The 14147-nt window shown below is 45.7% G+C and overlaps 1 protein-coding gene across 1 annotated transcript in view; it reads left to right on the top strand.

Annotated features, from left to right (window-relative positions):
- Positions 1–279: 279 nt before the first annotated feature.
- The window catches only part of ZNF831 (zinc finger protein 831), an 80862-nt gene continuing 66994 nt past the window's right edge, over positions 280–14147 (top strand). Inside the window, exon 1 of the mRNA XM_059705169.1 lies at positions 280–597. The gene's annotated coding sequence lies outside the window, so the exon portion shown is untranslated. The remainder of the gene's footprint in view (positions 598–14147) is intronic.

Genomic DNA, 14147 nt, shown 5'->3' with positions numbered 1-14147 from the left:
TGCATCTTCCAACCCCACAGCCAGGAGTTGGCCCCGCTGGCCCCGACCCTCAGCCTGCACGAGCCGGCATCTGTAGTGCAAGGGCGGCCGCACCTCCATCCCAGGTGGCAGTCTGCCTTAGGGCTGTCTGACCAATAGTCACTACATCATGAGCTGTAGCTCTAGTGTTTTCCTCCTTTGCGCCTGTCTCTTCCTGTTTTCGACAGGTTGCTACTGTGACACTAAGAAATGTATAGACAATCTTTACTTCCTATTTCGGAGTCAGTTCAAGTTTCATCTCTGTCTGAGTCTCCCCCAGGTTGCTCCGAAGGTGCTTTTTCTCGGTTAGACACCGAGTTGACTCAAAGGCAGAGCAATGGGAGGCCAAACTCTTTTCTGTTATCTTCTAAGACGCAGGGCCTGCCTCTCTGTCCTCTGAGACACGGCCTGCAGATAGGGACAGCGGAGGATGCCGCCGACACCTTCTCAGCTAAGAGGCGCGAACTCGCTGCACAGGTGGGCGGCCAGCCACCTGTTGATGTCTCCCCAGTTTCAGGCCAGGCCATCTGTGTTTGAATCTGAGCATCGCTGGCTAAAAATTCGTCACTCTTCGTGAAGGTATGTATCGTGCTGTGCATGATAGGCATACAGAAGATGTCAGTTAAGAAAAAAAGTGATTTTTTTTTACCCTGTATTCTTAATGATATATTTATCTTCAAGCATGCAGTGCTAAAGAAAAGGCCACGTAAAACTGGGTCTGACCCAGTTTAGTAATTCTCCTGTGTGCTTCACCCCACTGTTGCTTTTGTCACAATATTTACTGTGATTCATAATGGCCGTCTGGAAGCAGGTCCTCCATGCGCGTTGTCGGACAGAGGCGAGCGGAGAGACAGCCTGCTGCTTTCTAAGCAGCGCTGTCCTTGGCACCGATGGACCTGCTCACAAAGGTGTGAATGGAGTGGAAATATCAGCCACATTAGCCCGCGGGCTTGGAAAACACGATGTACAGTAGATCTAACTATCAAGGTCTTTGATGGCAATGTATTTATAGCAGTTCCAGGGGGAACATTTTTCAATGAGATTTACAAGGGACCATGGACTCTGGACCATGTATTTATACACGTATTTGGTTTCCCAGCATCCAAAATAGCTAAGAGCTGGAGGTCTGTCCGATAAGCCCTGGGGCCCATGTTCTGGGAGGTGACATGGGTCTCCGTTCCCGTAGCAAATCTTTCTGTAATAATGAAAGCAGAGATGCTATCTGCCCCCGTGCCACAGGGAACAGGATGCAACTTAAGAAAGTGATAACATCAGCCGACTGGGAACTGCAGAACCAACGTCAGGGCTGGTTTAAAATAATGCGCCTGTTAACCGCCCCAATTCTATTGCCCCTGGAAAGATCAATCATTTAGGATCACAGGGCTAATATTAACATTAGAGCAAGTGTTTAGGTTCAGCAGGAGTCAGTGGGCTGTGGGAAGATTCAGAGAAAGCTAACAGATGAAGGTTACCTTTTGACTGGGAAGTTGGGGGTGAAGGGTGGGCCTAGAGGAACAGGGTCACCCCCAAAGATCTAAATGACGACTGAGCTCCCTGGAACAGTCATGTGCAGGCATTTCTGCAGAGCCCATCAGAAGCCTTTTGTTCTGCTTTGTCTTGTAACCGAGCGAGAGGCCTTGGCAGGTCTGCAGAGCTTTAGTTGTAGTTTCGTTATGACCACTGTGTAGCCATGGCAATGGTGTGGCTTTCTCTTGTGCCGTAGTGATGCAGGACGCCCTTTGAATGTAGAGGTCCGTCAGGAGAGGTGAGCTGATACACAGAAAACAAAGCCAAGGAAGAGGCTCCATGTTGAGTCTGTTTCTCCAAGGGTAGCTTTGTGGTGCTCAGGGCTGGGGACGTGCGTTAGGGAAACAATAGATGCTCCATCAAGTAACATCGACTCATTTCAACTTGTTCCCATTTCAATTTTCTCTTTGGCTATTTATTTACTATCATTATTTTTTTATAAAAGAGCCTGTTTGTTTTGAGATGGTGGTAGATTCCCATGCAGTTGTAAGAAATACAGAGAGGTCCCATGTGCTTCGGACCCACTTCCCCCCCCCATCGTGGCCCTCTAAAAATCACAGCCCGGGGATGGGCATGGATACAGTTGAGGCACGGGCCATTTCTGTCACCACAGGACCCCTCGTGGCCACACTCACTTCCCTCCTCTTTACCCCTGTGCTCCAGTCCCATTTCAAGAACGCTGCTGGCAGTCACGGGCATGTAAAATACAGCCGAGGGCAGCGGTCGCCAACCGGTGGTCCCTGAGGTCCGAAAGGTGGGCGGCCGCTGGGCTAGGAACATGGTAACACTGTGATAACTATGCACAGCGCCAGGGAATTGTGCTGAGTGAAAAAAATCCCTACGCTGCACACCTGAAACTGAAAGTAAACTGTAATGGAAAAATAAAAAAAATTTAAAAAGAATGTTATATGAATGGAGCCATACAGTGACATTGTGGTTTTGGGACTGATTTTTTTCACTCAGCACAATTCTCTGGAGAGTCACCCAAATTGTTCCCTGTCTTGGGCGTCCCCCCTGTTTATTGCTAAGTAACATTCTCTGTAATGGGCACACGACCGTGGTTGAAAACCCTCTGCTGGGGGACATCTGCGCTGGGGCCAGTTTTGGGGGGCTACACATAAAGGTGCTCTGAACACCCGTGCCTGGGCTGCTGTGAGGACGGGAGTTTGCATTTCTGTGGACGAATGCCCGGGAGAGCCATTCCGGGTGGAGTGGTAGTTGCACGTATCATTTTGGAAAAGAAACTGCCCAATTCTCTGCGGACTGGCTGTCTGCTTCCCTCTGCGCTCCCCCGCCATGTGCCTGCACCCACACCCTCACTTCATGTGGTGACGTTTGCCATCCGAGAGGTGCGGCACACCTCACCGTGGTTTCACTTGCACTTCTCGGCGGCTGATGACATTGAGCGCTGTCCAGGCACTGGCGTGTCTTCTTGGCAGTAGGTCTCTCTGTGTCTTTGGCTCATTTTCTGATTGGATTGTTGTTGAAATTTTTTAATGTTAAGTTTTCATAGTTCTTTATGTATTCTGGGTATGGGTCCTTTGTTAGATGTGAGGTTTGCAAATATTTTTTCCTGGTCTACTGCTGGTGTTTCCATCCTCCTAAAAGCCAACACTTTCATAGAACAAATACTTTTAATTTGATGAGGTCCAATTTACCCATTTTCCCCATATGATTCATGCTTTTGGCGTTAAGGCTAAAATCTCTTTCCTGTGTTCTACATCCTGAAGATTTTCTCCTACATTTTTTCCTACAGCCTTATAATTTTACATTTTACATTTAAGCATGTTTTACATTTTGAGTTAATTTCTGTAGAAGTAAGGTGTAGGTTTAGGTTGAGAGCAATTTTTTGTTTTTGTTGTTCATGGATGTCAATTACTCCAACACTATTTGTTGAAAAGTCTGTACTCTCCTTACTCAATTGCTTTTGTAGCTTTGTTTAAAATTAGTTGGGCATATTTGTGTGGGTCTGTTTTTTAGTTTAATTTTGTTTTTAACATATACATTTTTAAAATATGTTTTTATTGATTTCAGAGAGAGGAAAGGGAGAGGGAGAGAGAGATAGAAACACTAATGATGAGAGAGATTCATCGATCGGCTGCCTCATCCATGCCCCATGCTGGACGTCGAGCCCAAAATCCAGGCATGTGTGCTGACGGGGAATTGAACTGTGATCTCCTGGTTCATGGATCTATGCTCAACCACTGAGCTACCCTGGCAGGACAGAGAAACTTTGTTTTTGTAAATCTCACTTGAGGATATTTTTTTCCATTGATTTTATTCTTTAGAAAGAGTGGAAGGGAGGGAGGACTGGGCAGGGGGAGAGAGAAAGAGAGAGAGAAACATTGATGTGTGAGAGACCCATTGATTGGTTGCCTTGTGCACACACCCTGACCAGGGTCTGGGGATCAAACCTGCAACTGAGGTATGTGCTCTTGACTGGGAATCTAACCCGAGGCCCTTCGGCGCATGGGCCAGCGCTCTGATCACATGGCAGCCAAGATGGCATTGTATTTTTAATTTTGGTTTCCAATTGTTCATCGCTAGTCAATAGAGGAGAATTGATGTGTCTGTGTTGCTCTGGTATCCGATGACTTTGCTGAGCTCCTCATGAGTTCTAGAAGGTTTTGTTGTCCATTTCTTGGGATTTTTTAGGCAGCCAATCATGCCACCCTAAAACAGGGACACTTTCGTTTCTTTCTTTCCTACATGTAGGTCTTGTATTTCTTTTCTTGCTCTACCTCGCTGGTTGGGATTTTCGGTTTGATGTTGAATAAGAGTGACATCTTTGCCTCGCTCCCCCGCTTCGGGAGGAGGGGTTCTTTGTTTTTCATCGTTAAGTGAGGCGTTGACTGTGGGTGCTGTGTAGAGGCTCTTCATCAAGTTGAGAAGCTTTCTCTCCATTTCTGCTTTCTGAGAGATTTTATCATGAATAAATATGGACTTTTGTTGAAGCCTTTTCTACATCAATTGATAGAATCCTGTGACTTTTCTTATTTACTCTGTTCACATGGTGGATCCCATTCACGCATCACTGGGGCCTTGGGTTAAGGTGCCTGATTCTTTTAATGTTGCAGAATGTATATGCTAATATTTTGCGAAGGGTTTCGCATCTACATTCATGAGGAATATTGCTGTGTACTTTTTGTTTGTTTGTTTCTGTCCTGTCTTTGTCTGGTTTTGCTGTCAGGGTAATACTTAGCTTCATAAAATTAACTGGGAAGTTTTCCCGCCTCTACTATTTCCTGGAAAAGGTTGTGTAACACTGGCTTTAATTCTTCTGTAAACATTAGGTAGAATTCTTCAGTAAAGCCACCAGGACCCGGAGATTTCTTTTTAGGAGTTTTAAAATGACAAATTCTGTCCACTTAATAGTTATGTGTTACTCAAATGACCCACTTCATATTTGGTGAGTTGTGGTAGCTTGTGTTCTCCGAGGGCTTGGTCCAGTTGCTCTAAGTGAATGAATTTATGTGAATGGAGTTAGTCACAGGACTCCTGCCGTGTCCTTCTGAGAGCGGCAGGGCCTGTAGTTGTATCCTGATAGGAACATTTGTATCTTTTCTCATTTCCCCTTTTCAATCTTTGTGGAGATTTTAAAGATCAGTTTTTTGATCTTAGTAAAGAACATGCCTTTTTAAAAATGGACTATTATTTTTCTGTCCCAATTTCATTGATTTCTTCCCTTTTCTTTATTATTTCCTTCTTTCTGCTTGCTTTGGGTTTATTAAGCTTTTTTGACCAAATTATTGAGGTTGGAGTTTAGGTTATTTATTTGAGACTCTCGTTTTCCTAACACAAACACTTGGGGCCATAACGTTGCACTAAAGCACCAGGTCAGTGGTGTCTTCACTTTCATTCATTCATTGTATGTTTTGGTCAAATGGACGTTTCCTCTTTGACCCCTGGGTTATTCAACAGAGTGCTGTTTAGTGGCCCGGTGCTTGGAGATTTTCCTGTTATCTTTCTGTTGTTGATTTCCGGTGGATTCCATTGTGGTCAGAGAACACATACTATATGATTTCTATAATTTAAATCGGCCCAGGTTTGTCTTATGGCCCGAAATGTGACCTATTTTGGTATCACAGTCGATCTGTGTCCATTTAGGAAGTAGAAGCTACATAGTAGATTCAACAAGAGACATTGAACATAAGAATTATTAACTCTATGAAGAGTGACTGTAAGATGCAAGGGCACTATACATATGTCTATATATATATATATATTCCTAGGATTGAGAGAAGGGCGAACTTGGAAGGGGTTCAGACTCCATTGGGGAAGCTGTGGTCTGGCCACCAGCTAGCAGAGGAGTTGGCTGGAGGAGAAGACTGGAGCGTGTCTGGCATGTAGGGTGGACTCTGGAGTGTGGGCAGGAAGCATGCAGTCACAGCAGGAGGTGTGGGTGTGCATCGGGAGTCTGCACACCAGTGGGGACAAAGGCCTCCCAGCTCACTGGCTGCACGTGGGGAGGAGGAGTGGTTCTCTGTGGACACCAGGCCACAGGTGGGCTGTGCGCAGGCTGTGTGGGGTTGCAGAAGGAGCTGCACATCCACGCGGACCCTCTGGGCCACAGGCAGGTTGCATGCAGGCTGAGCAGGAGCTTTAGTTTCCATATGAGGGGGCTGCAGACAGGTTAGCGCCAGGCTGAGGCTGCAAGGTTGCACGGGGCGTGTATCTGGGGCTCTTGGCAAGGCTGGCTCCTGCAGATATCCTCACACCCATACCTCTTGACCCTCTCCCTGGCCCCTGCTGGAAATGACAGGAAGCCTCTCCCTCCTGGAATGTCCTTCCCTCCTGGAATGTCCTTCCAACATCTCTGTTTCCTTAAGACTAAATTGTAAAATTAACCTACAATAACTCATGTTTAAAATTTTAAAAGATGAAGGAGAAAGACATAGAGAGCTATTAGTATATGTAAATAAACTCATTCATATCATGTGCATAGCAATCGCAAGCCATGCTCCTCCTGTCTTCCCTGCTGCACTTGGTCATGGGTTGACATTTGTATCTATGACCTTCCCATTCCATCCTTTGCTTGCCCTCAGAGCAGAACCTCAGCGGCTGTGGGTTCTTTATCTCTTGGAGTGTCTAGTTATCCCTGAAAAGTTTGAATCTGTGGCCATAGATGTCTCTGGAGAAGGCGAGGAGGAGGATTACAGTGTCTTTGTCCCAATAGTACAGGGTGATTTTACAGGGGACCAGGCTTCCCTGTCATCAGGGGCCTCTGGGCCTGCAGACTGACAGGTCTGAAACCTGGTGACTCTGTCAGGTCTCTGGCTACCACACTTAGAGTGTTTCTCATAATGCAGATCAAGTGACATCCTAGCAGGCTGACCCCCTGTTTCACTGCGAGGGACACTTTGATCCATCCGCACCTAATAGAGGCTCTGAGAACCAAAGTATGCCGACTACGGGCACATCCGTATTGCCCACTCCTCCTTCGACAACTAAGTGCAGCCCCTCGGCCTCTGCTATTCTGGAATTCCATCTTCCTGTCGGAATCAGGGAGCCTGTCTCCAAGGTGCATCCCTATAGTCATACTGGAAAAAGAGCAGTCACACAGGTGTTCAGGAATTGAGGACCCTCCTAATGTATTGCTCAGTCTCCTGTGACAAGAGAGACTTCTTGGTCTTTTTGAGGACTGGAGTTTGGGGGCTTAGTGGGTTTGATGATTGCACACAATACTTCCTGTCCAGTGCTCCTCTTTACCTGACTCCTCATCTGCATCATGCCGGAGAAACCCTGACATCTCAGACTCACTAAATGTAGGTGACCGTTGTGTCCATGATCCAGTCAGCCAACCAAGTAAGCTGTTACAGCGACATTCAGCTCTACAACTAAGACATTAAATTGAGAATCTCTAGTCAGTACGGTGCTATCAATGAATTTGGCCAGATGACTGGTGTTATTTTCTGTTGTTGTTGTTGTTGTTGTTCTTCTTCTTCTCCTTCTCCTCCTCCTCCTCCTCCTCCTCCTCCCCCCTCCTCCTCCTCCCCCCCCTCCTCCTCCTCCCCCCCTCCTCCTCCCCCTCCGCCTCTTCTTCTTAACGAATACCCTTCTTAAAGAATATTCTTCTTAAAGAATACCCTTTTCTTGTCTGTGAAGCTCTTTATCTGATCTTCATATCTAAATGATAGCATTGCTAGGCAAAGTAATCTTGGTTGTAGGTTTTTGCTATTCATTATTTTGAATATTCCTTGCCACTCCCTTCTGGTCTACAAAATTTCTGTTGAGAAATCAGCTGACAGTCATATGGGTGCTCCCTTGTAGGTAACTAACTGCTTTTCTCTTGCTGCTTTCAACATTCTCTCTTTGTCTTTAATTCTTGGCATTTTTATTATGATGTGTCTTAGTGTGGGCCTCTTTGGGTTTTTCTTGTTTGGGACTCTCTGTACTTCCTGAACTTGTAAGTCTATCTATTTCAGGTAGAGGAAGTTTTCTGTTATCATTTCTTCAAACAGGTTTTTAACATCTGGCTTTCTTTCTTCTGGCACCCCCATAATGTGAATGTTGGTACGCTTGAAGTTATCCCAGAGGCTCCTTACACTTTCTTCATATTTTTGAATTCTTTTTTCTTTTCTGATTGGGTGATTTTTGCTGCCTTATATTTCAAATCATTGATTTGATTCCCGGCATCCTCTACTCTACTGTTGAATACTTATAAACGATTCTTTATTTCAGTTAGTGTATGCTTAATTTCTGACTGGTCTTTTTTTATGTCTTTGATATTCTCACTAAGGTTCTTGAAATTCTCACTAAGACCTTTGAAAGTCTCACCAAGTCCCTTGAAGCTCTCATTAAGATCCTTGAGCAACCTTAAAACTATTGTTTTGAACTCTGCATCTGTAGTTTGCTTGTTTCCATTTCATTTAGTTTTTTTCCCCCTGTAGATTTCTTCTGTTCTTTCACTTCTGACATGTTTCTTTACATTTTGGCTGCTTTCCTGTGTTTGTTTCTATGATTAGGTAGAGCTAATATGTCTCCTGGAATTGGTAGAGTGACCTTGTGTAGTAGGTGTCCTGTGGGGCCCAATGGCTCAACCTCCCCAGTCACCTGAGCTGGGTATTCTAGGTGTGCCCCTGTGTGGGCTGTGTGCACAGTCTTGTTGCAGTTGAGCCTTGATTGTTTTTGGCATCACTGGGAGGAATTGACCTCCAAGCCAATTGGTTATAAGAAACAGTTGCGACTACAGTGGAAAAGCTCCTGTGCAGGAGACACCCCTATGGAGCAGGCCTTGCTTCAGTGGGGCTTTGGTGCTCACTGAGTCTTCCCCTTGAGTGTGTCACTTGTGGATGTGTAGAGTTGTAATCTTGTATGGTCTGAGGCTGTCCACCAGTTATACTGGCTCTGGGGCCTCCCAGGAAGTGAAGGTCAGCCACTGCCTGTGCTCTGCCTGGGACCACTACTAGGAGCTACTGAGTGATCTGTGGATGGCTACCACTTGTGTTGGGCTTAGAAGTGCCTAGGCCAGGCCAGGCTGTGAAGCAAGGCAGCTGGGACTAATGCCAGGTTTTGGGCCTCTTGCTGATAGGTATGGGTAATACTGATACCAGCTGCTGCTTGTTTGAGAGATTTTAGGAAAGTCTGAAGCCTGAGCCAGGACAGGCCATTCATATGGAAAAGCCACTGCAAACAGCATGGGTGGGGCTACAAATTGGATGGGGTTCTGTGACAGGGGCAGTCTCAGCACAGGAGCAATCACACCTGAGAGCACCTCTGTCAGGGAGAAAACTGCCCCTGAGATCTTACCCTGATGCCGGACAATCCAGTTCCACCTCAAATGTTCCAGGTTCCTTTAAGCTGCTGCCCCAGCACTGGAACCCAGAGGAATTGAATCCAAGTAAGTCAATATTCCAGCCCTCTAAGAGGAACTGCCTGGGTCTTCAGTAGCCCCCATGTCACTCAGTCACAATGCTCACTGGTTTTTATAGTCCAAAGTTACGGGGACTTTTCTTCCCAGCCCTGGGCTAGGGGTCTGGTGTGGGGCTGGGACCCCTTGCTCCTCATGGGATGGCTCCCCAATGAGATAACCCTCCCAATTAAAAAATGCCACACATGGTTGTCAGACCAGCCTGCTCTGCACCTCCACCTCTCCTACCAGTCTCAATGTGCTTTCTTCTTTACGTCTCTAGTTGTAGGACTTCCATTCAGCCAAATTTCAGGTGGTTATCAATGGTGGTTGTTCTGTATTTTAGTTGTAATTTTGATGTGGTTGTGGGAGGCAGCGAGTACTGGTGTTTACCTATGCCACCATCTTGGTTCTGAACAGCCCCTTTCAAAGCATCAACCCCAAGTGAGGGTGTCACAGGTTTTCCAAGCTGAGGAAGACCAGTTTTCTCAGACAGAGAGAAAGTTGTTATTGCTAGAAAGAGAGACTCAAAAAGATTTTGAGGTCAACACTGCCAGTGTCGCTAGGTCCAATAAGATATCCTTATTTCATGTTTTAGGATCTATTTCTTGCCCAATTAAGACCCTAATTAACATGTGGGAAACATGGTGAGACTGAATTCAATGGCTATTTGAACCCAGCCACCTGCACCATTAAGTTTCATGTTTGATTTTCAGCAATGCCAGTCATGTGGCTCTAAGGAATAAGAGATCTGTTTAGGCTATCTGACTCTCTGACTGTGACTCAAGGTGGGAGTTAATGAATCTGAACTGGTCATTTTCTCTCTGTAAGTGCTCCAGAGCACTAAAAAATTCATCTCACAGTACAGCCCTTATAATCATTGTCCCTGCCAGGTGGCAAGAGTGGGAGCAACTAGTACTTGAGCTCCTAAGGCATGTGCTCCTATTGGCACCTAATCACAATCAAGCACAGATGATAGCTTGTTGACTTGTGATGCCACTGCACTGGCAAGGAGCTCAGAATTTCACTCCAGTTCAAGAGCATGACCAATTGAACCTCCAGATCCCATCTTTGGGGATCTGTCTCTTGGGACCTCTCCCAGTACCAATTCTGTAGTAGTCTTTATCTACTCAGGAGATAGGAATCACACAGGAGGTTACACTGATTCACTGTAATAAAAGGGTAACCACAAGATAGAAGGAAACTCTATGTGGCACCCTACGTTTGAGAGTGAATACCTGAGGAAGGAGAAACTTGGAAGCGTTTCAGACCTCACTGGAGAAGTTGTGGGTTGGCCCTCAAACAAGAGAAGTTAGCTCCATGAGCCAGATTGGAACAACTTTGTCTGGAACTGCTGAGCAAACAATAGGCGACCCTCTGGAGTGCGGGCAGGAAGCAGGTGATGAACCACAGGAGATGTCGGTGTGCATTGGGAGTCTCGGCACTGGGGGGGACAGAGGCCTTCAGAGCTCACGGGCTGTGCAGAGGAAGTAGGGCTTGCAGAGGGAGGGCTGTTGTATGTAGACTCCAGCCACAGGTGGCTGCACAGAGCCCTAGTTTCACTGTCAAGAAGGCTGCAGACTCATCATCTCCAATCTGAGGCTGGGAGGTTGTAGAGATCACATCTGTGGCCTGTGGTTTGGACGGGCTCTGTCGAATAGCCTCATGTTGATAATGTGGCTGCATTCATCACAGTCTATTGGTGTCACTATATACCAGGTGGAGTGAAATGTAGAAACTTTATCTCCCTGTACCTTCCCCAAATATAATTGTCTGAAATATTTCTTCTAAATACATTTAGAACCATATCAGACAGTTGTTTTGTCTCAACCATCAAACATCATTTAGGAAACTTCAAAGGAAATATTGCATTTGCCTATATTTTTACTTTTTCCACTGTCCTTTTCTCTTGCTTGTTGCTCCATCTGTCCTTCTTTTATTCATTTCTTTCTGTTTAGAGAAATCCCTTCAGTGGTTCCTTTAGTGTAGGTCTCCTGGTGACAAGTTCTCTTTGTTTTCAGTTATGTGAGAATGTCTGGATTTCCCCCTTGTTCAAGAAGGATCTTTCTGTGGGATATGAAATCTGGCATTGACAATTCTTTCCTTTCATCCCTTGAAAAATGTTTTGCCACTTCCTTCTGGCCTCTGAGTTTCTGATGAGAAGCCTGCTGTCATTAGAATTTGTTTTCTCCTGCAGGTAAGGTGTCATTTCTTTTTCACTGCTTTCAAGATTTTTTTATTTTTTTTGGTCTTTATAGCTCAGAAATTTGGCTCTGATGTGTTTTGGTGAGGATTTCTTTGGGTTTATTCTATTTGGGATTCACTAGCCTCCCAAATACATAGATTTATGTCTTTTGCTAAACTAAAGTTTTCACTCTTGATTTTTTGACTGGTTTAGCTCAGTCCTCCCTCTCCTCTCCTTTGGGGACTCTTGATTTCATGAATGTGATACCTTTTGTTAGTCCCACAGGTCTCTGAGGCTCTATTTTTTAAACCTATTTCCTTTCAGTCATTCAGATTGGGGAATTTCTATAGTCCCGACTTCAAATTCGCTAATTCTCTACCCCCACAGTATCTCCATTCTGCTTTTAAGCCCATGCATTGAGTTTTCAAGACTTTGGTTGTGATATTTTTCAGTTCTAAAATTTATACTTGGTTGCTTTATTATTTTCTACTTCTTTGCTGAGACTTTCTGATTTTTATTTCAAGCATATGTGTAAGGGTCCCTTGAAACATTTTTATGATCTCTGCTTTAAAATCTTTATTAGATAACTCCAACATCTCTTGCATCTTAGTGTTGGCATCTATGGATTATCTTTTTTCATTCAGTTTGAGCTCTTTCCAGCTCTTGGTATAAGTGGGTTTTGATAAGAATTTGGACATTTTGGGTACTATGTTATGAGAGTCTGGATTATTAAACCTTCTGCTTTAGCTGGCTTTCTTTGATGCTACTCGGCAAGAGAGGAGGGTAGATAGAAGCCCGGGTCACCCACCTAGTCTCGGTTGATCCCCAGGGGAGCTCCTCGTTACTGCTGGGTGAGGATGGTAGTTCTGGCTCCCCTGAGGCCACCACTGGTCTCTCCTTGGGAGAAGGGAGTGCCTTGGAGACAGGATGACTTGGTATTGTTCTCTATGTGGTTCCCACCGACAACATGGGCAAGAGAGGTTTCACTGCTGTCGCATGCTGGTGACCGTCCTGACTCCCAGCCAGGCCTCCTCAGACACTACCCAGCAGCTCACTATTGACTCACGCACACACTGGAGTACTGCTCAGCAGGAAAAAGGAGGGACCTGCTGAAACGCAACGACGTGGATGGATCTCAAAGGCATCATGCTAAGCAAAAGAAGCCAGACTGAAAAAGCAATTCAGGCAACGGCTCCAATTACGTGGCATTCTGGAAAAGGCGAAGCAATAGGCACAGAATGGATCTGTGGTTGCCAGGGGCTTGGGTGGAGGAAGGGGCTGACCAAAAGAGGGAAGGGACAGTACAGGGAGGTCCTTCTGCAGCTACATTCTGTTGGTGGTTAGGCAGCTGTGTCTGCATATCAAACTTCTTACAACTGTACACTGAAAGGGTGAATAGTACGGTATGTAAGCTGTTCCGTAATTAAAAACACAAAACTCTAGGCAGGATGGTACTGCTGACGCTGGAGAAGTTCCAGGAGCGTGATCTCTTGGTAAGTATTTGCAGTCAAAAGATCATCTTTGCAGGTCCTTGTTACCATGTGCCCATGGTAATTGAGAAATAAATTTAAAATATTAAAAAACAATAGAACAACACCCAGGGGTAAAACCCGCAGGCCCCTCCAAGGTGAACCTGGGCCATGGGTGTGGTGAGCGTGCTATGTGAGCATGCACAGTGCCTGTCCATGTGCTGTGTTTCCAAGTGCACAGTTCAATGTGCAGGGCTTACTCTTTTTTTTCTTTTTTTTAAATATATTTTATTGATTTTTTACAGAGAGAAGGGAGAGGGGTAGAGAGTTAGAAACATCAATCAGCTGCCTCCTGCACACTCCCTACTAGGTATGTGCCCACAACCAAGGTACATGCCCTTGACCAGAATCGAACCTGGGACCTTTGAGTCTGCAGGTCGACGCTCTATCCACTGAGCCAAACCAGCTAGGGCAAGGGCTTACTCTTGCAACCTTCAGAACCCCATCAGTGCTTGGGACCCTTGAATTCTGCCTGGCATCCGTTTGCTATTTTCCTGGCCAATTAATGTAATTATAGAAAACAATAACCATCACCAACACAATATTCCAAATTATGTGATTTCACTTCATAAACAAATAAATCTGTTTAGCGCCTGCCAGGCCACCAGGAGTTGTGGTGTTGCGTGCCATTGTGTTTCATGTGTTCTGAGCTGCAAGGGGTCACAGTAAACCTGTGTGGTCAGACCCGCAGTGGAAAGAGCTATTCTTGGGATGCATCATGGTGAGCAAAGGTCACCTTCAAAGCCGTGTTCCCCAGAGAAAGCGGGTGGTCCGGGGTGATCATTCTCACCTTTGTGTTGGCCTTGCCTTCCAGCCAACAAAAAAGCCAGATCCTGTGCTTTCTCTGTGTGCCATGGGGGAGAGTGCTGGTCACAGCGGGGATCCTTGTCACTTAACTGAGACCCATGCCCCCTGTCTACAATCTCAGGGCTTTTTGTACCCAGACCTGCTCCAATCCCCCCGTTGTGCAGTTGAAGAAAGAAAGGCTGAGGGAAATGCAGATTTTCCCAGGAAGAATCACAAAGCACTGCTGGGCAGC

This window comes from Myotis daubentonii, chromosome 8 (assembly GCF_963259705.1).
Source record: "Myotis daubentonii chromosome 8, mMyoDau2.1, whole genome shotgun sequence".
Taxonomy (NCBI): Eukaryota; Metazoa; Chordata; class Mammalia; order Chiroptera; family Vespertilionidae; genus Myotis; species Myotis daubentonii.
This window is presented reverse-complemented; position numbering and strand designations above follow the sequence as displayed.